Consider the following 25,588-nt stretch of genomic DNA (forward strand, 5'->3'; position numbering starts at 1 on the left):
GCCTTTAAACAGCAAAGGTATTTATTTTCGGATCTGGGGAACCCCCAGCTCACGCTGGACAAAGAGTTCCAAGGGTTAAGGGAAAGGGTTAGGATATTTATACATTAAAAGGGGAGGTTACATCATCCTGACATACATATTCATAACAGGCAGAGTCTGGGCAGTTGTCTTTTTGGGGATATGTCTCAGGGTCTTTGGGGGTCTTCAGATGAAGTAACAAAGTCTTCCTCAGGGTTGAACTTTTTACCTTTCTTACTTTTGATGACTTCATCCTCTTGTTATAGAGGATAATTGGACCCTTGGACCCTTGCAATTGTCTTCCCCTTATCTGCTGGTTATGGCAGCCTCAGCCTCATCCTGTCTTCCGTGCAGGTGTTTGCACTCCCCCAGTGTCTCCTACTTATCTCAAGACAGAAGTTAATCGTTGTCTCAGCTGCTTTGTTCGTTTCTTTACACAAACCGCTTGGCTTGTCCACTCTCCTTACAGGGGTTAATCCTGTCAGGATCTTTTCTCTTTTTCATTCTCCCCTTTCCTTAGAACTTACGAATTCTTTCGTCAAGTTCCAAGGGAAGGTTCTCATGCCTTTGAATCAGCGTCCACATTACTCGGACCCTTTTGACTATATTATTCAGTTTGTAGTACAGCCACACATTTAAGAAGGATAACATGAGAATCATCACTACCATGACCAATAGAGGGCATAGCAGGTAATGGAGTGCTTGTGTAGTCGCAGGGGAATATTCCGTAAAGATATCCCACCAATGACACTTCCCTAGTTGTTCTATCTTTGTTAGCACCTGCTGTATACTGTTTGAATCATGTGTCACTTGCCAAAGCATGCGTTGTGTAGTTCTATTAACTTCACGGACTAATTGTTCTATATCAGGGTGTATAGGCATTGCCTTAAGAAGATTAATATTCATACCTATCTGCAAATGCAGTACAGAGTATATTCAGCTTCAGTCAATTGCATAGTGGTTATAGGAACAGAATAATCAAAATCACAGGCTACGATTCTAGAAAAATTACATAAATTACACACATAAATTTGTACCATTTGCTATCTCAGGACAATAGTCAATGAAAATATGATGGCATAATGTTCTAATACGTGCACAGCCATTTCCTACATAGTAAACCTGTGAACGGTTTTCATTATGGGGAAACATTTCAAAAGTACACAATCTATCTTCAGTATCTAAGCACAAATCTTCATTTTTTATGACTGTATTTTCACAAATATATCCTAGTTGTTCTTTAGGGATACAGGCTTCTGTACTAATTGATTGCCATTTACTCCTGGAGTAATCAAAACTTGCCCAAACATTATGGCCTATGGGTCGAATTACAACATTCTGATGCACAGTTCCTAAGGTCAGGACAGGAAAGATGACTTTCTCCTTGGCAGCACTAATAGTGAGCACATAGGCCTCGATTTGCTCACCTTGTGAGTAAATAAATTTACAAGTTGCCACCATGCCTGATGATCCTTCTCGAATTGGGTCGTAGAGCTCTCTCTCGCTATCATTTATTTCTTGGGGTAGTATTCTGGATGTTCCTTCCCTCAGAATTCCAGCAGCTACTGTTTGTACCCACTGCTGTGTTTGAGTGCACTGAATAGCGAGTGCAAACTGTCTGTTTGCATCACCAGTGTACTCTGCAAGCTTTAAAAGGTCTTCAGTGGTGTGATTAGCCACTAGGGTCAGTAATTTAGTTGCTAGTGACTGTGTTTCTGCTAGGCTAAGTATGGATGAGCTCAAAGGCACTTTGAGCTCTCCCAAATGGGAAGTGATGGCACTTAATTTGTTTACCAATACTTCTTGGTCTATTGTGTTCAGTACACCTAGTCCAGTGCCAAACCATCCGGTTACATATTCGTGCACCCGACCATGGCCATCCCTGGGCAATGTTTTGTGAAAAGGTCATACTTATCCAGAGTCCAAGCATCAACACTAAAGGTCGCCAGTCCATAATGTCGGGCTCCTTCAGGAATGTTCTTAGCACTGTTCAGGGGCCCTCTTGACTCGGGAGTAGTGGACCCAGGTGGGTCATTCCTTAATTTGGACTGCAGTGAAGGTGGTGAGCAACACTTGAAAGGGTCCTTCCCATTTCTCTTGCAGAGGTTTCCCTAAAAGATTCTGAACATATACCAAATCACCAGGATTAAAAGGATGCAGTTTACAATCAGGTTGCTTGGGTTGGTGATCCATCACCACCATGGCATTTTTATCAAAGTGCTTCCCCACAGCTATAACATAATCATACACATATGGATTACCTATTTGATCTACAGCCTCACTATTTACAGTTTGCATTGCATAAGGTCTCCCATATAAAATTTCAAACGGGCTCAGTTTTTCTTTTGAGCGGGGCTTCACCCTTAGTCTGATCAGAGCAATAGGTAAGGCATGGTACCACTGCAAGTTAGTTTCCTGGCATATTTTTGCAAGTTGTTGTTTAATAAGATGATTCATTTTTTCTACTTGCCCACTAGCTTGAGGTCTATAAGGCGTGTGCAATTGCCATTTGATTTGCAGTGCCTTACTTATTGCTCGTACAATTTTAGCACAAAAGTGCGAGCCTCTGTCGGAGGAGATGCTCCTAGGCACCCCAAACCTCGGAATGATTTCATTAAACAAGACTTTAGTTAATTCTCTTTCTTTGTTTGTTCTGCATGGGAACGCTTCAGGCTAGCCAGAAAATGTATCAGTCAAAACCAAGAGGTACTTATACCCCCCTTTCCTTGGAAGTTCAGAGAAATCAATCTGCCACACTTCCCCTGGGAATTTTCCTCTATCAATTACTCCCTGGTGTACCATTGTTCCTGTGTTTGGATTATTTTTCAAACAGCGTTCACATTGGGATGTGACCTATTTCACTGCTGTGAATAGCTTTGGCCCTGCTATTCTAACTTTTAAATGCTGATAAAGAGGATCTAATCCCCAGTGGGCCTTGTCATGTTCTGTTTTTACAAATTGCCATACTAATTTCTCTGGCAGCACTAGTTGTCCTGTTTCTAGCTGACCCCATCACTATCTTAACATTTTACCTTTGTTTCTTTGTATCCACTTATGGTCTGATTCCTGGTACTCTGGTTGAAAATTAGTATCCAATTCTTCTGGTACCAGGGCCAATACTAAATCCTTGGCTCTTGCAGCAGCTAATTTAGCTTCTGCATCTGCTGCTCTATTACGTATTTCTGGAATGGTGTTACCTTTCAGGTGCCCCTTGCAATGCACTATGGCCACTTGGGTTGGGAGCTGAACAGCCTCCAGCAGCTGTAGGATTTCTGCTGCGTATTTTATGGGTCTTCCCTGGGCAGTCAGCAGTCCTCTCTCCTTCCAGATTGCCCCATGGGCATGCATGACGGAGAAAGCATACTTAGAGTCCGTCCATATATTAATTCTTTTCCCTTTTGCCAGCTCGAGGGCTCGGGTAAGAGCTATTAGTTCGGCCTTCTGTGCTGAAGTTCCCACAGGCAAGGGATTTGATTCGATTACCTGCTCTGTTGTAGTCACTGTGTAGCCAGCCATCCTTACTCCCTGCTTTACAAAGCTACTGCCATCCGAGAACCAGTCATCTGCCCCTTTGAGTGGCTCTTTCTTGAGATCTGGATGACTGGAATACACAGCCTCGATGGTTTCTAGACTGTCATGCTCAATTGGCTTTGCTGACACCCTTCTAGGAATGATGCTGGGTTGACAACATTAGTCACTTGAATGGTTATGTCATCTGATTCAACTAAAATTGCGTGGTACTTCAGGAACCGAGAAGGTGACAGCCAATGGCCACCTTTCTGTTCCAGCACCGCTGATACAGTGTGGGACACTAATACAGTCATTTTCTGGCCCATAGTGAATTTTCTGGCCTCTTCTATGTTTATGATTACTGCAGCCACTGCCTTCAGGCATGTGGGCCATCCTTTACTTACTTCATCTAGTTGCTTAGAGAAGTAAGCCACAGCCCTTTTGTATGGTTCCAATTGTTGAGCTAGGACTCCCAGGGCCATTCCCCAGTGTTCATGTGAGAACAGCCAAAATGGTTTTGTTACATCGGGTAGGCCTAATGCCGGGTCTCTCATTAGGTCTTGTTTCAGTCTTTTAAAGGCTGTTTCTGCCTCAGGATTCCAGAGCAGAATATATTTAGACTCTTTCAGCAAATTATAGAGGGGTTTAGCAAGTATGCCGTATTGGTATATCCACAGGCAACACCAACCTGTCATTCCTAGGAAGGCTCGTAGGTCTCTCACCATTTCAGGCCTGGGCATCTGGCAGATGGCTTCTTTCCTCGCTGTTCCTAGGGATCGCTGTCCTCCAGAGATCTCGTATCCCAGGTAGACCACCTTTTCTTGCACCAGCTGTGCTTTCTGTTGGGAGACTCGATAACCATTTAAACCCAAGAAATTTAACAATGAGATTGTCCACTCAACACACTGTTCTCCTGTTTCAGTTGCTATCAGTAAATCATCCACATGTTGCAGAAGAGTGTCCTCTCTCTGTGGCCGCTCCCACTGTTCCAATTCTTTGGCCAATTGATTTCCAAATATTGTAGGACTATTTTTATAACCTTGAGGTAACACCGTCCAGGTTAGTTGTGTTTTTCTCCCTTTACTAACAAACTCCCATTCGAAGGCAAAAATCTTTTGGCTTTCTGGGGCTAAGGTAAGGCAGAAAATGCATCTTTCAAATCTAACACTGTCAAGGAGAAAGCCTTTTCTGCTTGGCCTGTCGCCCCCACAACATGTACAAATTCATCAGATTTTGGTATTAATTCTTGATTTAAGATTGAATAGGTAGTTCCAGTGTCAATTAAAAAATCCAGTTCCTTTTCACCTTCCCCTAGCTCTATTTTAACCAGTGGGTCTGCTAGGGAATGACTCACCGGTCCCCTTCAGTTACCACTATCATGAGCAACCGGAACAACAGATGCCGCTCCAAGTTCTCTTTTTAGTTTAGGGCATTCTCGTTGCCAGTGTCCCATTTGGTGGTAATAAAAACATTGATTTGGAACTCCCTTATTTTGCTGGAACCTTCCTCTCCCTCTCATGGGATAACCATGCCCTCTACCTCTAGCATTTGCCTCTGGAAGCTGTGGAGTTGAATTTACTGCTGACATTGGCAGCGGTACTCCACATCCTGGCACAAGAGGCTGATATTCTTGGAGGCTAATGGTACTTCCCGCTTCACTATTTTTTCTTTCAGCTGAAGGCATCGTTTCCCTATACTACAAGTATCACAACAGCGTTCCTCTGGCTTGCTGTTTTTCTGATCCTGTTCTAGTGCTAAAACAAAGGGATCTTGAGGTGTTACATTTATTCCATTATCTTTTTGCCATTCCGGTTTATCCCTTAAGGTAAAGAACATGTCTGCATACATTACTTCATCCCACTTTTCCTTTCTACGGAGAAACAGCAAAAGTTGTAGGATAGTATTATAGTTTAAACTTCGTGTGGTGGCCATTTTTCCCCATCACCTAATTTATACAGAGGCCACCAATCTTGCCAATATTTCACAAGTGTCTTTTTCCTCATATTTCCCCCCTGGAATTCCACCTAGTTCTTTCCAAAATGCATCCCAAGGGGGTTTTAGCATTGATTTCCTTACTCTGTTCAGTCCCCATCATGCCTAATCAAGAGGTTACAACTGTGGGACCCTTTCTGGATTACCAAATTCTATTCAGATTTCAGCAACTTACAATTTCAACACCTTACTCAACTTATTCTAGCATTCAAGCGCACTTCCTATTTCGTTTTAACAATCCAGATTCACACCAGTCGCTTCATCCGTCTCTGGCCGGCCCCCTCGTGGGTGACACGGAAACGCAAATCGGGACTCCGCACTCGCTTCGCAATTAAATTGCATCTCAATCGCTCACTTTCATGCACACACACACACTTTCAGTCAGAAGTTTGCATGGGTAAACTTTTACGCAAAACCTTACACGTTGCTTTACTGCCTATGGTCACAAGATGCCGCTATAAACCCCGAATACCCGCCGGTGTCGAGGCAAAAGACTCCCAGCAACCCCCCCAAAGATAAAGCTATAAAACTTTTCTTCAACAGGGACACGTAATCACCAAAAACACTTAGATTACTTACAAGCAATACAACAGAATAACATAATCATCAATCACCATATGATCATATGAACCACAGCATTACCAAAAACCCTTTATCAACACGATACAACACAGAGAGTGTAGCTTCCTACTGCTGTGAATGAACTTCAGTTCTCCTGGGGACTTGAACCCCGGAGAAGGACGAACTCAGCGCTAGACTGGACTCCAATCCGTCAGCCTGGGGGCGTCCCCCGCATCCCTGTGAATTCTGAGGAACTCAAACCTCCTGGGGGACTCTAACCCCCTCTTTCCTAGAGGCCTCGAAACCCAAACAAATACATATATAAATACCTTTCAGTATGAGGAAGGTCTGGTGTCCATCTGCGCGTAGAGCCAAGGGAGTAGGGGAGGCTTATCCGACAGAATTCGTCGGGGCGCCCCAAAAGCGTCCCCAGGCCCCCCTGGATCATGGCACAACGGAGTCCAGTCCTGCCGCGGTCACCAAAATGAATCCGGAAAAGGCCAGCAAAACTGTTTAGAGACAAAGTTTTGAGCCTTTAAACAGCAAAGGTATTTATTTTCGGATCTGGGGAACCCCCAGCTCACGCTGGACAAAGAGTTCCAAGGGTTAAGGGAAAGGGTTAGGATATTTATACATTAAAAGGGGAGGTTACATCATCCTGACATACATATTCATAACAGGCAGAGTCTGGGCAGTTGTCTTTTTGGGGATATGTCTCAGGGTCTTTGGGGGTCTTCAGATGAAGTAACAAAGTCTTCCTCAGGGTTGAACTTTTTACCTTTCTTACTTTTGATGACTTCATCCTCTTGTTATAGAGGATAATTGGACCCTTGGACCCTTGCAATTGTCTTCCCCTTATCTGCTGGTTATGGCAGCCTCAGCCTCATCCTGTCTTCCGTGCAGGTGTTTGCACTCCCCCAGTGTCTCCTACTTATCTCAAGACAGAAGTTAATCGTTGTCTCAGCTGCTTTGTTCGTTTCTTTACACAAACCGCTTGGCTTGGTCCACTCTCCTTACAGGGGTTAATCCTGTCGGGATCTATTCTCTTTTTCAACAGCACCAAAAACAATTGAGTTACTGGTTTGCGTTTTAACAAAACCTCGAATACACCACCCTTGACAGCCACTCTCCCATATTCGCTCAATAGGGCTTCCAAAACTCTGAACAAATGGGACTGGCAAAAAAATGCAAAGAGTGACCACTGAAAACTTTTGCTGGCCCTAACCCTCACATGGAACCCTACCCACAGCATGACCAAAAATCAGGCTATGGGTTTTCATTTTACCAAAAACCTTGAATATATGACCCCTCGGCAGCCAGTCTCCCGCTCCTGCACAATAGGGCTCCCAAAATTCTGAGCTAATGGGAACAGGCAAAAAACAATGCAGAGTGCCCTCATCCTCACATAGAACCCTACCCACAGCACCACCAACAATCGGGTTACGGGTTTGCATGTTACCAAAAATCTCGAATATACAAGCACTTGGCTGCCACGTTCCCACATTCACTCAAGAGGGCTCCCAAAACTCCAAACGACTAGGACTGGTAAAAAAGTGCAAATAGTGACCACTGAAAACCTTTGCTGTCCCTAACCCTCACATGGAACCCTACGCACAACACCACCAACAACCGGGCTACAGGTTTGCATTTTACCAAAATCCTCGAATGTACGACCCCTCGATGGCCACTCTCCCACATTCGCTCAACAAGGCTCCCAAAACTCCAAAGGAATGGGACTGGAAAGAAATGGAAAGAGTGACCACCCAAAACTTTTGCTGGCCCTAACCCTCACACGGAAGCCTTTCCACAACACTATCAAAAATTGGGATACAGGTTTGCGTTTTACCAAAAAGTTCAAATACACCACCGCTTGAAGGCCACCCTCCCACTTTCGCTCAATATGGGTCCCAAAATCTGAACGAATGGGACGGCAAAACAATGCAAAGAGTGACCACTGAAAACATTTGCTGGCCCTAACCCTCACGTGGAAGCTTGTCCGCAGCACCACCAAGATTTGGGCTATGGGTTTGCATTTTACCAAAAACCTTGAATACAACACCCCTCAATGGCCACTCTCCCCGTTACCCAACAGGGCTCCCAAAATCACCGAATGAACAAGACTGCATTAAAATGCAGAGTGACCACTGAAAACTTTACCTGGCCCAAACTCTCACATGGAACCTTACCCACAGCATCACCAACAATTGGGCTACGGGTTTGCATTTTATCAAAAAGGTTGAATACACCACCCAGCAATGGCCACTCCTGCACATTTGCTCAATAGGGCTCCTAAAACTCTGAAGGAATGGAACTGGCAAAACAATGCAAAGAGTGACCACTGAAAACTTTTGCTGGCCCTAACCCTCACATGGAACCACCTGCAGAACTACCAATAGTTCTACGGCTTTGCATTTTACCAAAAACTTTGAATATAACACCTCTTGATATCCACTCTCTCAGTAGTGCACCCAAAACTTCGAACAAACAGGACTGGCAAAAAAATGCATAGTGACCAGTGAGAATTTTTGCTGGCCCTAACCCTCACATAGAAGCCTACCCACAGGACAACCAACAGTCAGGCTTCAGGTTTGCATTTTACCAAAATCCTCGAATATACCACTAGTCAGCCGCCATTCTTGGACTTTTGATCAGTATGGCTCTCAAAACTCTGAACAAATGGGACTGTAAAAAAAATGCAAAGAGTGACCACTGAAAACGTTTGCCGGCCCCAACCCTCACATGGAACCCTATCCACAGCACCACAAACAATCGGGCTACCAGTTTGCATTTTATCAAAATCCTTGAATGTATGACCCCTCCAGCCACTCTCCTATTGTTGCTCAATAGGGCTCCCAAAACTTCAAACGAATGGGAATGGTAAAAAAATGCAAAGAGTGACCAGTGAAAACTTTTGCTGACCCTAACCCTCACATGGGACACTACCCACAGAACCACAAACAATCTGGTTTGCATGTTACCAAAAACTTTGAATATACCACCCCTCGGCTGCCATTCTCCCATGTTCGCTGAATAGGGCTCCCAGAACTTCGAACGAACGGGAATGGCAAAAGAATGCAAAGAGTGACCACTGAAAACTTTTGCTGGCCCTAACCCTCACATGGAAGCCTGTCCACAGCACCATCAAGAATCGGGCTATGCATTTGCATTTTACAAAAACCTCAAATATACAACCCCTCGATGGCCACTCTCCCACGTTCCCTGAATAGGGCTCCGAAGATTCTGAACAAACGGGACTGGCAAGCGAATGCAAAGAATGACCAGTGAAAACTTTTGATGGCCCTAAGCTTCAGATGGAACCCTACCCACAGCTTAGCAAACAATTGGGTTACAGGTTTTCATTTTTGCAAAAACCCCAAACATACCAGCCCTCTGCAGCCACTGTCCACTGCTGCTCAATATGGCTCCCAAAAGTCCAAACGAAGGAGACTGGCAAACAAATGCAAAGAGTGACCACTGAAAACTTTGGCTGGCCCTAACCATCAAATGTAACGCTACCCACAGCACCACCAACAATCGGGCTGTGGGTTTGCATTTTTGCAAAAACCTCGAACATTCCAGCCCTTGGCGGCCATTCTCCACTTCTATTAAATAGGGCTCCCAAAAGTCCGAATGAACAAGACTGACAAAAAAATGAAAGAGTGACCGCTGAAAACTTTGGCTGGCCCTATCTCTCACATGGAAAACTTTCCACAGCACCAAGAACAATCAGGTTACGGGTTTTCATTTTTACAAAAACCTTGAACATACCAGCCCTCGGCAGCCACTCTCCACTGGTACTCAACAGGGCTCCCAAAAGTTGTAATGAACTGGCAAACAAATGCAAAGAGTGACCACTGAAAATTTTCATTGGCCTGAACTCTCACATGGACTGTACCTGTTGGAAATTTTTGGGAGAAAACAGACATGTGAGCAATCCTGACTATTTAGCTTTAGCCAGAGTGAGCTAAGGGCTTTGAGGCCCAGCTGCAAGGTTATTAAAAGATCAGCTATGTGCAAAAGATAAGGGAGTTGGCAGCAGAAAAGAAAAATAACACGATGGGAAAGCATCACATAGACAGCACATAAACAGTTGTATTTAACCAGTTCTGAGCCCCTAAGAAGAAGAAAGTTACGGCAGATAGAAAGTTGTAAGCAGGATGCCTGCGGTCAGCAAAGCAGGACAAGGACGATGAGCAGCTCCCAATCGCAATGCAACAACAGGTGTGTGGACAGCAACACGCAGCCAATCAACATGAGCCACGAAGACGCCAAGACCGTATAAATGTAATGCTTTGCTTAATAAAATCAAGCTTTGTTGCTAACTCATATTGAGTCGTCTCTTTGCTCCGCAAGCCCACCTCCACAAGTGGTGACCCCGATGTGATCGGCTATTTGGCTCTCCGCAAGAGCGACTCCGACGTGGTCAGCTATTTGAATCTCCATGAGAGCAACAACTGGAGGAAAGGCCAGTGGCACTAAAGAGGATCAATAAAAAAAGGGAGCAGCTGCCCTCCAAGTGCCAGTGAGTTCAACTTCCTGATTGAAATATGGAAACGGAAATGACGATCTCATTATTAAGTGAATTTCTTGCTAAGCAAGAGGCGCAGTGCTGTTACTAGTTAGTATACTCTCTAAGAGAGGGATTCATAATAACTCAAACAGTGCCATGAACTGATCAAGTGGGCTAAAGAGAGAGCCCTAATTCCCACTGTTGCTATAGCTGTTGAGCTGGAAATGTGGGAAGAAATTGGGAAGTCCCTGTGGATGAAATTAACAAAGGATCTAAGGAGGTTGGAAAATTAGCCATGTTGTGGAGGCTGGTTCGAGACACATTAAAAGAAATGAAAAGTGAGAGGGCAGCAGCAGCCTCAGCATTTGCTGCCTTAATGCCTGATCTACCAGTACCAATGAATGCTCAAAATACGGACTTGACCTCTAAACAGTTATTTGAGACACCTAAAATACCCCACCAGCACCTGCAGGGACTATGCTGATTCAAGCTCAGCCAACTGTGCCATTTGACCCTGGGGTTTGGACAAAAAGTAAAAATGGGACTGAGAAACAAAACCAAAAGCAACCGAAAACACCACCAGAATCGTCGGAGGACCCAGAGGGAGAGAATTCAGAGAACACAGGAGAGGAATCTTAGAATGCAGACCCCCCTGTCGCACCCACCTGCAGCGGCTCCAGGCTGCTCTGCCAGCGCTGCCTTCCTCTCCACCTCCACCGCCTGATTTATCTTCTCAACCACTGATCCCATCTATTAATCCTCTGCTTCACCTGTCAACACCATCAGTGCCTGCTATAGAGCAACAACCAAGGAAAGACCTGGGACTCGGAGACAAGCAACAAAGGGAACTGCTGAAAAAACTGGAGACCAAGGATGAGTATACCCCTGAAAAAAGCCCTAGTTTTTGCGCCGGGGTACATTGCAAACAACCCAGGGGCACTAATCCACTTTTACCCCCTGATCCGTTCCCTATTCCTGCTTCTGTTCCCTTAACCCTTTAACACCCACTGCTCCACCTCTTCCAGATCCAATATGGGGAGGGGAGGGTGGTGGTGGGGATAGTAGGGGGGTGGGAGTATGGATCCGGTAGCTAGATGGAAGGGAATTATTCAAAATGCTATAGTTGAAGGAGAAATGGTTCCCAATATGGGTCCGATGTTTTTTCCAGTGATTGTGGGACCAGGAGGAGGAGGTCAATGGGTCACATTAGATTGGAAAATGATAAAAGAGGCCAAAGCTGCCGTTACGCAGTGTGGAGGATTGGTAGCCTAACAAGGGCATACGGACTTGACCAAAGTTGCAGACAACTTAGCAAGGGTCAGAGTGCAAGCTCTCTGTCTTGCTGAGTTTGCACAAGTTCAGCAGTTTGCAACCTTAGAGTCACAAGTGTCCTTGTACGTGCGGCTCAACACATTGTGATCAGTAAAGCAGGATGTAGAAACGGCTGTATCAGTGAATAAAAGTAACAGAGAATGAAACTAACTTTCAAATTAGAGCACCAATCATGAGCTCAGCTTTTGCAATATGTATGAGCTAATTAACAAAAGTATATTAACCTGAACTTGGAATACAATAAATGAGTTTGGTTGGTTCTTATATTAAGCGTCTCCTTCTTCCTCATCGCGACAACGCAGTATGGTTTGAAATCGTCATTTCCTCAATCTCTTTTGCAACAACTTTTTGCTGCTCAATTGTTGACGCCATATGACACAAAAATGCTCATTAATACTCTGTTAACTCCTTCTCAACAATTGCAATTTCATCATAAATGGTAAATGCTGTGTGAAAATGCAGCTGTGATTCCTACACACAGCACCAATGTGCACAAATGTTACTCGGTGCTTGTCCTTTTGTATGTGCAGATTTGCAGGCATGTTTTTAAACTGAAGTGTTACAACTCTCACAAGAATTGGCGTATAAAGCTTTGCCAACTGTGCATGATCCTGCACAAGCAACCCCTCTTTTACAAATATTAAACAGGGGGGAGCAGAGCCATATTCAAAATTTGTGGATCACTTATATTCAGTGATAACATCACATCTGGATTTGTCAGAAGAGATGAAAAAAAATTTTTGATATGTCAGCATATGACAATGCTAATGAAAAAACTGAATGTGTATTAGGACTACTCCCAAAAGGTGCTACAGCAGCCCAATTGCTAGAAGCTTCTGAGCGAATGCTAGAAGCAGATAAAGCTGCTTAAGGACCATCACTGCAATATGGTCCTCAATGTTGATGCATATTGTGGTGCATGGTGCACTGCTGTTTCATACAGAGATAAAAAAAATTGGTTGGTAATTACACTTGCAGTTTTGGTTCGGGAGATTGTACCACTTCATTTTGTTTCAGGGTGACTCCACCAGATTTTAGTAGCAATAGCATTTCATTTTTGAATCTTTTGGTGGGTGTTGTTAATTTTTTCTCATATATTGGTGAGGAGTAAGACAAAAACCACAGTCATGAGAATGAGTATGCCTTTTCAGAGGCTGAGAGTTGCTGCGGAGAGTGAGAGCTGCCCCTCATACAGAGAGCACCCCCACTCCTGCCTCTGCAGCCGTTTCTCGCAAGGGCACAACTCGGATAAGGCCGGCCAGCATTGCCAGAGTATCTGCTACAGCTGCAGCTGCTGTCTCTGCCCCCACAGACACTGCTGCTGCTCAGAAAGTGAGCCCTGCTGCAGACACCACAGCTACCAACTTCCAAGTTATAAATAAATATTTAAGGAAAATTTGGTCTGTATATCAAATAGTAGACTTTGTCAGGTTTTCAGAATAAATGCTTTTGTTCACCTCTACCTTTGTATTTCATAGGGGTGATCTTCAGGACAAAGGTTTTTCAATCACTCTAGTTATTCTGTCCAAACATTTTGTAAAAAGACAACTGTGCTGTGCTGAAAATAATATTACACATGTATCAGTAGGGTCCATTATGAAATGCACTGGATATTATCACAAAAGAAATGCTATGTAATATTTTCTATTTTTCTTACAATTGCTTCTTTGGCAGATTATTTCAGCTTAAGCAGTCACTTAAAAGAGAACTCTCAATATGTCATTAGACAGCAGTAATTTTGAGTTTTCTAAAAAGTACCCTGGCAGATAATAGCCAGTATTGCATTTTTAATTTTTTCATCAACATCTCCATAGAAAAACTAGTGTCTCTTTTGATGTAGAGCTAAATATTTGCAATCTGTGTGACCATAGTGATTTTTGTTTTGAAACTCGGAACAATGAGTCCCTGTGGTCGGATGCCAAAGACGTATTTCACAGCTAACTATTTTTTAGCTACAGGATCCATAACAGGATGAAAACTTGATCAAGATTTGGTAAGAACTTAGTCCTGGCAGATAGGATGAAGGTATTGCCTTAGCTAATTTTAATGCTAAAACCCACACCCCTTTGTGAATAATGAGCATGTTGATCAAGTCACCTCCCTAAATATTATAAACATGAGCTTAGATGCATATGTATAGTTAGGAGTGGTGAATGAATAATTCCTGACAGATCATGTGTTTGTTGTAGTTTTTCCTTTGTTTCTATTTTGTGCATCAGACATATGCATCCTGAAAGGTGTGCTGACTGGTGTTAAATCTCCAACACCCTACTCTGCAGGTGAAAAATAAATACAAATATCTCAAAAAAAAAAAAAAAAAAAAAAAAGAAAAGAAAAAAAAAGAAAAAAAAAAAGAAGAATAAAAAGAAGAAAAAAGGAAAAAGAAGAAAAAAGAAAAAAAGAAAAAAAAAGAGGAAAAAAGAGGAGGGAAAGAGCATATACCCTCATGAGAAGAAAAAAGAGCATGACCTCATGAGAGCACTAATAAATAAACAACATTTTCGATCAAAATGCTCAATACAACAATTGGGTCCAGAATGTAATGAAAAATTTGAAATTTGGGGTACAGCAGAAAGGGTTCTTGCTGCTTCATTTGTCCTACACATAGCAGCAGGAAAAGCCCTTGGCGATATACACAAACTAGCCTGTTGCACTGCTAAGCAGATAAACTTAACTTCTGATATTTTAACACAGATGCTAAAAGATGTTGATAGTGTCAGACATGCAGTTTTACAAAATCATGCTGCCACTGACTTTTTATTGTTAGCTTTTAGGTCACAGGAATGTGTTGCATGAACTTATCTGATAATTTGGAGTCGATTCACAACTAAATGCAATTGATTAAGATAATATGAAAAAAATTAGCTGTTGCACATACTGGGTTAGATGAATAAATTGCTTAGGGTTAGGGGGTAGCTTAGAGATTTAATTAGACAAGGCTTACCAACTATATTAGTTATTACTGCTTTTTTATTATTAGCATGTTGTTTATGGCACTGTATTATTAGCATGTTATCTCATGCAATGAAGCGAGTCTGGATTGCTCAAAAACAAAAAGGGGGAATATAGAATGGTACAAGATTTAAGGGCAGTAAATTACATTACAAAAGATGTACACTCAGTACTGGCTAGTCCATATACATTGATAACATCTGTAAAAGAGAAGTATAAATGGTTTACAGTGATCGATTTAAAAGATGCCTTCTTCTGCATTCCCCTTGACAAAACCAGAAGTCTTTTTGCTCTTGAGTGGGAAAATCCGCACAATGGACGAAAAATGCAGCTGACATGGACCAGGCTCCCACAAGGATTCAAGAATAGTCTGACACTATTTGGAAATCAACTAGCAAAAGAGCTGGAATCCTGGATGATGCAAGGAAAAATTAAGGTACAAAGATCGCAGTATCTTTTATTGCAATATGTAGATGATATCTTTGTTGCTACAGAACAAAAATCGCTGTGCCTACAAGTAACCATCGAGATACTGAATCAGCTGGGTTTAAATGGATATAAAGTTTCGAGGGAAAAGGCACAAATTGCTTGTACAGATGTACTATATCTAGGGTGTGAAATAACCCAGGGACAGAGGAGACTGGGAATGGACTGAATTAAAGCAATATGTGCAATTCCAGAACCCCAGGAACTAAGAACATTCCTAGGAATGACAGGCTAGTGTAGGCTATGGATATTAGATTATGGACTAATAGCAAAACCTTTGTATGAAGCACAAAAAAAAAAATTAAAAAATCACCAGCTTTTATTTGGGAGGGACCCCAGCAAAGAGCCTCTAAGGAACTGAAAAAGGCCCCAACCAAGGCACCTGCGCTAGGCCTACCAGACCTAACCAAAGACTTTCAGTTGTTTGCACATGAGTGACAATGATTGGCTCTGGGAGTCTTAACACAGAAATTGGGAAGTTGGAAGAGGCCAGTGGGGTACTTTTCCAAACAATTGGACTCAGTAAGTGCCAGATGGCCATCATGCTTACAAGCAGTAGCAGCAATGGTGACTTTGATACAGGAAGCCAGGAAATTAACCTTGGGAAAGTGAATTGAAGTATATATACCTCATATGGTACTAACAGTCTTAGAACAAAAAGGGGGGCATTGGCTCTCCCTTGGCAGATTAATGAAGTACCAGGCCGTTCTCACAGAACAAGATGATATAAGTTTAAATACAACTAATTTGTTAAACCCAGCAGCCTTTTTAGGTACAATTGCAGAATATGGTTCCCTGGAACACAACTGTGTGGAAGTTATAGAACATACCTATGTGACAAGAGCAGATTTAAAAGATATTCCGCTTGAACAACCTGAACAAGAGCTCTTTACTGATGGGAGCAGTTTTGTGGAAAATGGAATTCAATACGCAGGATACGCGGTAACTACACGAAATTTAGTGATAGAAGTGAAAGCTCTCTCTCCAGGAACCTCAGCCCAGCAGGCAGAAATAATAGCTCTCACAAGAACCTTGGAATTAAGTGAAGACAAGCAAGTAAATATCTGGATGGACTCAAAATATGCATTCGGGGTTGTACATATCCATGGGGCATTGTGGAAGGAATGAGGACTGTTGTCCTCACAGGGTACTAATATAAAATATCAGACTGAGATATTGAACTTAATTACTGCTGTGCAATTACCTAAACAGGTAGCTATCATGCACTGTAAAGCACACCAAGTAGGAGATTCTAAGGTGGCTGAAGGAAATACTTTGGCAGATCGCATTGCTTGTCAAGTTGCTAAACAGGTAGCAACTGCAATGGCTCTGGTACCAACAAAGGTAAGTGCTTTACAAAACTGTCTTATCCAAAAGCCAAAATATTCAGAGGAAGATAAGAAATTGGCAGAATTAGTGAAAGCTCAATTAAATCCGGAAGGATGGTATATAACTGCAACCGGACAAATAGTTGTGCCGCCTGTCAGTATGAGAGCTGTTTTACAGACCAAACACCAAAAAAGTCACAGGGGAGCAGAAGCTCTGGTAACTTATTTAAAACGAAAAATTATTTCAACACAGATGTTAGCAATGGCAAAATCCATAAATTCAAAATGTGGGGAGAAGAACACTTCCAGATTAAAAGAGAAATGGGATTCGGCTTGGTCAATGAGTATATTGCAGAAATTTCAATATGGTGGGGATACTCCTTGGTGTATAAGATGGACAGGAAAAGATATTACAATTCTACTAAACATGTTCCATGGTGGAATTGTACTCGAGTTCTGGATTGCAATACAGATGTAGAAAAGATTGCTTTGGCACCTGTAAGAGTAGCACTTAAAATGGGCTGTATGTGTTAAAGGTTAAGGAATGAAACTGGGTCTAATCATATAAACTGGAAAGTAGCTACTGTACAGAGTATGGGACATTTTGTTTGGGCAGCTAGTGATGGGACCTGGACTACCCATTTAGCTATAGAAGGGCCTGTTAGAGAAATTAGTTTGGGATTACCTATTCTCTGTCCCATTTGGAAAAGATCACCTTTTAGAGGTCAGTCGGAGACCCTGCAAATTCGAACAAAATGAAGTATTGATGATGATATAAAAGATACAGATGATACCTGGCAAGAACCCTCGGATGGGGTAAAGATAGGATGGGCACTGGAGTCCCTATTCGCTCAGGTAGCAACATATCGTAATAGGGAAATGATATACAGTTTACTTGGACAAACTGAAAGACTAATAGAAGAAGAAAGAAAAATAACTAGGAAGGGGTTTAGAGACTTAAATCTGCAATTGCGGGCAACAACTAAAATGACTCTGCAGAACAGAATGGCATTAGACATGTTATTGTTGAAAGAATACGGTGTTTGTGGATACCTCAAAAACCAAATAGATCATTGCTGTGTACATATTCCAAATGTTACTGCAGAAGTTGAATATGACATTTCACAACTTGAAAAAGTAAAAAAAGAGGCTGAAAAGGAAAAGGAAGAGATAAGTCATAATTGGGTAGGGTCTCAGTTCAAGAGTTTAGGAATTCATTTAACAGGATGGATACAGTCAATAATCCAAGCACTTTGTATCCTTTTATTGATATTTCTTGTTATTTACTTTGTATACCAGTGCATCCAGAGAGAGATCACTCGTAGTAGTGATTGGACTCATAAGATTATTGGAGCCGTGACTAGGGAATATCCTCAACACTTAGTTCCCCCACCAACATATCAGGAGGCAACCATGTAAGTGAAAATACTTGCAGAAAATGAAGTATTTTCAAAGGGGGGAAATGTTGGGGTAGAAAGGAAGTAAAAGAAATATACTTCAAATAGTATTATTTTAGAATTGATTATTTTAGAATTAGAGGTAGAAGAAAATAGGAATGTGGAAAAGTAGAAGTTTTACCTTGTAAAGAATGGTACTTTGTTAGGAGCAGAAAAACTATGTACTCAGCATTTCACTACTTAGTAGTGAAATAAGGATAAGACTGCACATCAAAGTTAGTCGAGTAGAGATAGAAGGAAGCTGATAGTAAAAGCAATTTGGGAGTTATCACACGCCAGCTGGACATTAACCAAGAGAAGAAAGGTGAAAAGGACACAGCGAGGAAGATGGCTTACTTCATCAGAGGAAGACTACTTACTTCATCCCCACAACCACCAGAGGGAGGCATGCAAGCGCAGAAGGGGCCAGTGTCACAATTCACCGATGAAGCAATCTACACATGCATATGAATTAGAAAATGCTGCAACCTGTTGAATATGCAATTAGATGGCAAAATTTTCCGGGATAAATCGCGGCCATGCTGTGACTGACTTTGGAGCCAGATTTGGGTGTGTACCCCTGGTTCCCGGGGCCTCGAAATAAAGCACCACATATAACCTCTCCCGAGTGGTTATGTGTTTCTCTCCATGCTAACAGGTAAGGGCTGGGGATAGGGGGCCGTTAGGGTTAGGATTAGGGTTACGTTGGGGTATGTCTTAGGGGTAAGATTTAGCGTTTGGGATAGACTTAGGGTTAGGATTAGTGTTAGGTTTAGGGTCAGGGTAAGGGTTAGGGCTAAGGTAAGGATTAGAGTTATGGTTAGGGTTAGGGTTAAGTTTAGGGTTAAGGTCAGAGTTAGGGTTATGGTAAGGGTTAGTGTTAGGGTTAGGATTAGCGTTAGCGTTAAGATATGTCTTAGTGGTAAGGTTTAGAGTTTGTGTTAGGGTAACTGTTAGGATTAGGGTTAGGTTTAGGGTCAGGGTAAGGGTTAGGGTAAGGGTTAGGTTTAGGGTTAGCATTAGGTTGGGGTAAGAGGATAAGGGTTAGGGTTTAGGGTTAGGGTAAGGTGTAGGTAAGGGTTAGGTTTTTGGTTAGGGTTAAGCTCAGGGTTAGGGTTATGGTTAGGTTTAGGGTAAGGGTTAAGTGTAGGGTAAAGTTTTGCAGGTGTTAGGGTTAGGGGTTAGGGTTAGGGCTAGGGTAAGGGTTAGGGTAAGGGGTAAGGGTAAGTGTTTAGGTTTAGGGTTAGAGTCACGGGTAATGGGTTTGGTTTAAGGTTATGTTTAGGCTTAGGGTTAGGGTTAGTGTAAAGTTTTGTGCAAGGTTTAGGGTTAGCGTAAGAAGTAGTGTAAGGTTTAGGGTAAGGATTCAGGTTCTGGTAAGGATAAGGGTTAGGGTTAGAGTTAGGGTTAGGGTATGGTTAGGGTCAGGGGGATGTTTCTGTTAGAGTAAGGTTTAGGGTTAGGGTTAGGGTTTGGTTAAGTCTTAGGGGTGATGATTAGATTTTGGGTTAGCGTTAGGGTTAGGAGTATTGTTCAGATAGGGTTAGGGTTAGCTTTTTGGTTAGGGTTAGGTGTAGGTTTAGGTTTAGAATTTAGCATTAGGGTTAGGGCTAGGTTTAGGGATAGGATTATGATTTGGGTTAAGAAAAGGGTTAGTTTTAGGGGTAGGTTTGTGTTAGGGTAAGGGGTTAGGATCAGGGCTTGGGTTAGGGCTTGGTTTAGGGCTGGGTATAGGGGGCGGTTTGTGTTAGTGTAAGGGGTAAGGGTTAGGATTTGATTAAGGGTTAGGGTTAGGTTAGGGTTAGGTGTGGGGTAAGGATTAGGATTAGGGTTATGGTTAGGTTTAGGTTAGGGTTAGGGATAGGGTTCAGGATGGGGGTAGGGGCAACTTATGTTAGGGTAAGAAGTTAGGGTTAGGGTTTGATTTAGGGTTAGGATTAGGGTCAGGTTAGGATAAGGGTTAGGGTTAAGGTAAGGTGTAGGTAAGGGTTAGGGTTTGGGTAAGGGTAAGGTTTGGGTAAGGTTTAGGTTTAATGTTAGGGTTAGGGTTAAAATTAGGTTTATGTTTAGGGTTAGGGTCTTATTTAGGATGAGGCTTAGGGTAATGATAAGTGTAAGATTTAGAATTAGGTATAGGGTTCATTATGTTTAGGATTGCGGTTAGGGTTAGGTGTTTCCGTTCGGGTTAGGGTTAGGTTTCGGATAGGGTTAGGATTAGGTGTAGGTTTAGGGTTAGGGTTAGGATTAGGGTAAAGTTTTGCGTAAGTTTTAGGGTTCAGATTAGGGTTAGCATTAGGGCTAGGTTTAGTGTAAGGTTTTGGGTAAGGGCGAGCGTTAGTATTAGGGTTATGGTTATGATAAGGGTTAATGTTACAGTTAAAGTTGGGTTAGGTTTACGTTAAGGGCTTGGGACAGGGGGCAGTTTGTGTTAGGGTAAGGGCTTAAGCATAGGGTTTGGGTAATGGTTAGGGTAAGGATTAGGGTTAGGGTAAGGATAAGGGTTAGGGTTAGCATAGGGGTTAGGGTTAAGGTTAGGAGAAGGTGTAGGTAACGGTCAGGGTTTGGGTTAGAGTAAGGATTAGGGTTAGGGTTAAATTTAGTTTTAGGATTAGGGTTTGGGTTCAGTTAGGGTTAGGTTTAGGGTAATGGTTGGGTCAGCATTTGGGAAATGTTTGGGGTTAGGGTTTGGTTAGGTTTAGGGTTATGGTTAGGGTTAGTGTTAGTGTAAGGATAAGGGTTAGTGTTAGGGCTAGGGTAAGGGTTAGAGCTTAGGGTTAGGGTTAGGGGAGGATTAGGGATAGACATAGGACTGTGGATAGGGGGCGGTTTGTGTTAGGGTAAGGTGTTAGGTTCAGCGTTAGGTTTTGATTTAGGGTAAGGGTTAGGAAAAGGGTTAGGGTAAGATGCAGGTAAGGGTTAGGTTTGGGTTAGGTTTAGGGTAAGTGTAAGGATTAGGGTTAGGGTGACATTTAAAATTAGAGTTCGGGTTAGGTTTAGTGTTAGTGTTTGGTTAGGGTTAGGGTTAGGGATTAGGTTAGGATGAGGGTTAGGGTAAGGATGAGTGTTAGGGTTGGAGTAAGGATTAGGGTTAAGGTTTGGTTAGGGTTAGGGTTAGGGTTAGGGTCTGGTAGGGGTTCGGGTTACGATTATAATTAGGGTTATTTTTAGGGTAAGGTTTGGGTTAGGGTTAGGGTTAGGTTCAGGGTCTGGTAAGGTTTAGTGTTACGATTATAATTACGGTTAGGTTTAGGGTTAGGGTTTGGGTAAGATTTCGGGGAAACCCCGGGGATTGGGTGCTGTTTGTGTTAGTTTAAGGGGTTAGTGTTAGGGTTTGGTTCAGGGATAGGATTAGCTTTAGGGTTAGGGTTAGGGTTAGTTTTAGGGTCTGGTAAGGGTTAGGGCTATGATTATAAGTGTGAATAATTATGAAGTGTTGATCAGCTGGAAGGCAGGAGGGCTCTGCAGAGGGACCTGGACAGACTGGAGAGATGGGCTGACTCCAATGGGATGAGCTTCAACAAGGCCAAGTGCCGGGTCCTCCACTTTGGCCACAACAACCCTATGCAGCGCTACAAGCTGGGGACAGAGTGGTTGGAGAGCAGCCAGGCAGAAAGGGACCTGGGAGTCTGGATTGACAGGAAGCTGAACATGAGCCAGCAGTGTGCCCAGGTGGCCAAGAAGGCCAATGGCATCCTGGCATGTATCAGAAACAGCGTCACCAGCAGGTCCAAGGAGGTGATTCTGCCCCTATACTCAGCCCTGGTAAGGCCACACCTTGAGTACTGTGTTCAGTTTTGGGCCCCTCAGTTCAAGAAGGATATTGAGGTCCTTGAACAGGTCCAAAGGAGGGCAACCAAGCTGGTGAAGGGACTCGAACACAGATCCTATGAGGAGAGGCTGAGGGAGCTGGGGCTGTTCAGCCTGAGGAAGAGGAGGCTCAGGGGAGACCTCATTGCTCTCTACAACTACCTGAAAGGAGGATGGAGCCAGGCAGGGGTTGGTCTCTTTTCCCAGGCAACTCTCAAAAAGACAAGAGGGCATGGTCTTAAATTGTGCGGGGGGAAGTTCAGATTGGCTATTAGAAAGAATTTTTTCACGGAAAGGGTGATCAGACATTGGAACGGGCTGCCTGGGGAGGTGGTGGACTCTTCGTCCCTGGAGACATTTAAAAAGCGACTCGATATGGCACTCAGTGCCATGGTCTAGTGACTGTGGCGGTAGCTGATCAAGGGTTGGACTCGATGATCTCTGAGGTCCCTTCCAACCCAGCCTATTCTATGATTCTATGATTCTATAATAAGGGTTAGGTTTAGGGTGAGGGTTAGGGTTTGGTTTAGTGTTAGGGTTTGGGTTAGGATTAGGGTTATGGTTAGTGTTTGGGTAAGGGTAATGATAAGGGCTAGGGTTAGAAGTAGGTTAAGGGTTAGGGTAAGTGTTTGGTTATGGTTTGTATTAAGGTTTAGTGTTAGGGTTAGGTTAAGGGTTAGGCGTAGTTTATGATAAGAGTTAGGGTTAGTTTTAGAATTTTGGTGAGGGTTAGGGTTAGGGGGAGGTTTGTGTTAGGGTTAGGTTTAGGGCTGGGGATAGTGGTTTTGGTTAGGGTTAGATTTAAGATTACAGTAAGGTTTAGGTTTAGGGTTAGGGTTATTGTCAGGGTTACTGTTAGGATAAGGGTAAGGTTTAGAAAAGGGTTAGGTTTAGGGTAAAGTTTTTAGTAAGTGCTAGGGTTTGGGTTTGCGTTACGTTTAGGGTAAGGGTTTGGGTAAGGTGTAAGGGTAAGCGTTAGTGTATGTGTTAGTGTAAGGGTTAGGGTAAGTTACGTTTTAAGTTAAAGTTTATAGTTAGGTTTAAGGGCTTTGGTTTTAGGATAAGTTTAGGGTTAGGCTAAGGCTAAAGGTTTGCATAAGTTTTAGGGTTCAGGTTTGTGTTAGCATTAGGGTAGGTTAAGGGTAAGGGTGGCCATAAGAGTTAGGGTTAGAGCTGGGGTTAGGGTTAGGATTTGGTTTAGGGCAATGGTTAGGTTTCTTGTTAAGGTTAACCCTACGTAGGGTTAGGGTTTAGGGTTAGGGTTAGGTAAGGGTTTTGGTCAGGGTGAGGCTTAGGGTTATGGTTAGGGTAAGAGTTAAGGTTAGGGTTGGGGTTAGGGTAACGGTTAGGGGTAGAGTAGGAATTAAGGTTAGTGTTAGGATTAGGGTAAAAGTTAGGGTTAGGGTAAGGGTTAGGGTTAGGGTTAGCGTCAGGGGTTAGGATTAGGGGTAGGTTAGGGTTAGGATTAGTGTTAGGGGTAGGGTTAGGTGTTAGGGTTTAGGGTTATGGTTACGGTTTGGGTTAGGGTTAGGGTTATGTTTAGCGTTAGGGTTAAGTGTTAGGTTTACGATTAAGTTTAATGTTAGTGTTAGGGGTAAGGGGTTAGGATTAGGGTTATGGATAGGGTTAGGGTTAGGGTAAGTGTCGTTAGGGTTAGGATTAGGGTTCGGTTTCGGTGTTAGGGTTAACATGGATTAGATTTAGGGTTAGGGTTAGGGTGAGGGTTAGCGTTTGGGTTTAGGGTTAGGTTTAGGCTTAAGGTTAGGGTTACGGTTAGGTTTAGGTTAGGGTTAGGGTTATGGTTAGAGTCGGGTTAGGGTTAGGTATAGAGTTAGAGTAAGGGTTAGGTTTAAGGTTTAGGGTGAGGTTTAGGGTTAGGGTTAGGGTAAGGGTTAGCGTTAGGGGTTAAGTTTAGGGTTACGATTAGGGTTACGGTTAACTTTGATTAGGGTTAGGGTTAGAGTCATTAGTGTTAGTCTTAGGGTTAGGGGTTATGGTTAGGGTTAGGGTTCAGGTTAGGGTTACTGTTACGGTTAGGCTTAGGGTTAGGGTAAGGGTTAGGGATAGGGTTAGGGTTGATAAGGCTAAGGTTTAGGATTAGGTTTAGAGTCATTAGTGTTAGGGTTAGGGTTAGGGGTTAGGGTTAGGTGTTAAGGTTAGGGTTAGGGTCTGTAGGGTTAGGGTTTGGGTTAGGGTTTTGTTACGGTCAGGGTTAGTGTTAGGATTAGGTATGGGTTTAGGTAAGGGTTAGGGTTTGAGACATTAGGGTCTCATTATGTTAGTGTTAGTGTTTGGGTTAGGGTTAGTTGTAGGGTTAGGGTTACGGTTACAGTTTGAGGTTTGTGTTAGTGTTAGGGTTAGAGTTAGGTTACGGTTTTGCTTAGTTTTACGGTTAAGATCATTTGGGTTAGGTTTAGGGTTATGGTTTGGGTTAGGGTTAGGGGTAGGGGTAGGGTTAGGGTTTTGGTTTGGGTTTGGGTTTGGGATTGGGTTTGGGTTCGGGTTTGGGTTCGACTGAGGGTTAGGGTTAGGGTTAGGGTTAGCGTTAGGTTTAGGGTTAGGGTTAGTGTTTGGGTTTTGGTTAGGGGTTGGTTTAGGGTTAAGGTTAGGGTTAAGGTTAGGGTTAGGGTTAGTGTTAGGGTAAAGGTTAGGGTTAGGGTTAGAGTTTAGGGTTTGGGTTTGGGTTGGTGGTTTGGTTTTGGGTTAGGGTTAGGGTTAGTGTTAGGGTAAGGGTTAAGTTTACGGTTAGGATAAGGTAAGGATTAGCGTTAGAGAAAGGGTCAGGGTTTGGTTTAGCGTTTAGGGTTATGGTTTAGGGCTAGGGTTAAGATAGGTTTAGGGTTAGGGTTTAGTGTTATGGTTACGGTAATAGTTAGGTTAGGTTTAGGGTTAGGCTTTAGGGTTAGTGGTTAGTTTAAGGGCTAGGGTTAGGGTTAGGGTTAGGTTTAGATTAAGGGTTAGTGTTAGGGTTTAGGTTTTGTGTTAGAGGTTTGGGTTTATGTTTGGGTTAGAGGCAGGGTTTATGTTTGGGTGTGGGTTTGGGTTTGGTTAGCGTTAGGGTTAGGGTGTATGGTTAGTGTTATGATTAGAGTCATTATGGTTGGGTTTGGGTTTGTGTTTGGGATAGGGTTAGGTAAGGGTTAGGGTTAGGGTTAGGGTTAGGGTTTGGGTTTGGTTTTGGGATAGGGTTACGTTTAGGGTTAGGATTAGGGTTAGGGTTAGGGGTTAGGGTTCGGGTTAGGGTTAGGGTTAGGGTTAGCCTTAGGGTTAGGGTTAGGGTTTGGGTTAGGGTTTGGGTTTGGGTTTAGGTTTAGGTTTGGGCTTGGGATAGGGTTAGGGTTTGGATTAGTGTTACGGTTAGAGTAAGGGTAAGGGTTTAGTGTTAGTGTTAGGGTAAGAGTTAGGTTAGGTTTAGGGTTAGGGTTTAGAATTAGTGTTAGGTTAAGATTCAGGGTTAGGGTTAAAACCCTCACATGGAAACCTACCCACAGCACCACCAACAGTCGGCCTACTGGTTTGCGTTTTACCACAAACCTTGAATCTACCAGACTGAAGCGGCCATTTCCCGCAGGGCTTAATAGGGTCCCAAAAGTCCGAACGGTTGGGACTGGAAAATAAATGCAAAGAGTGGCCACTGAAAATTTTGGCTGGCCCTA

At 43.1% G+C, this 25,588-nt stretch overlaps 1 long non-coding RNA gene across 1 annotated transcript; it reads left to right on the top strand.

The window, feature by feature from the left end:
* Positions 1-1,598: 1,598 nt before the first annotated feature.
* On the top strand, positions 1,599-18,151 carry LOC115597886. Its single transcript, XR_003987231.1, has 3 exons — positions 1,599-1,609; positions 15,885-15,887; positions 17,895-18,151. It is a non-coding gene; the product is annotated as an uncharacterized LOC115597886 (long non-coding RNA).
* The last annotated feature ends 7,437 nt before the right edge of the window (positions 18,152-25,588 follow it).

The sequence above is a fragment of the Calypte anna genome, chromosome 2 (assembly GCF_003957555.1).
Source record: "Calypte anna isolate BGI_N300 chromosome 2, bCalAnn1_v1.p, whole genome shotgun sequence".
Taxonomy (NCBI): Eukaryota; Metazoa; Chordata; class Aves; order Apodiformes; family Trochilidae; genus Calypte; species Calypte anna.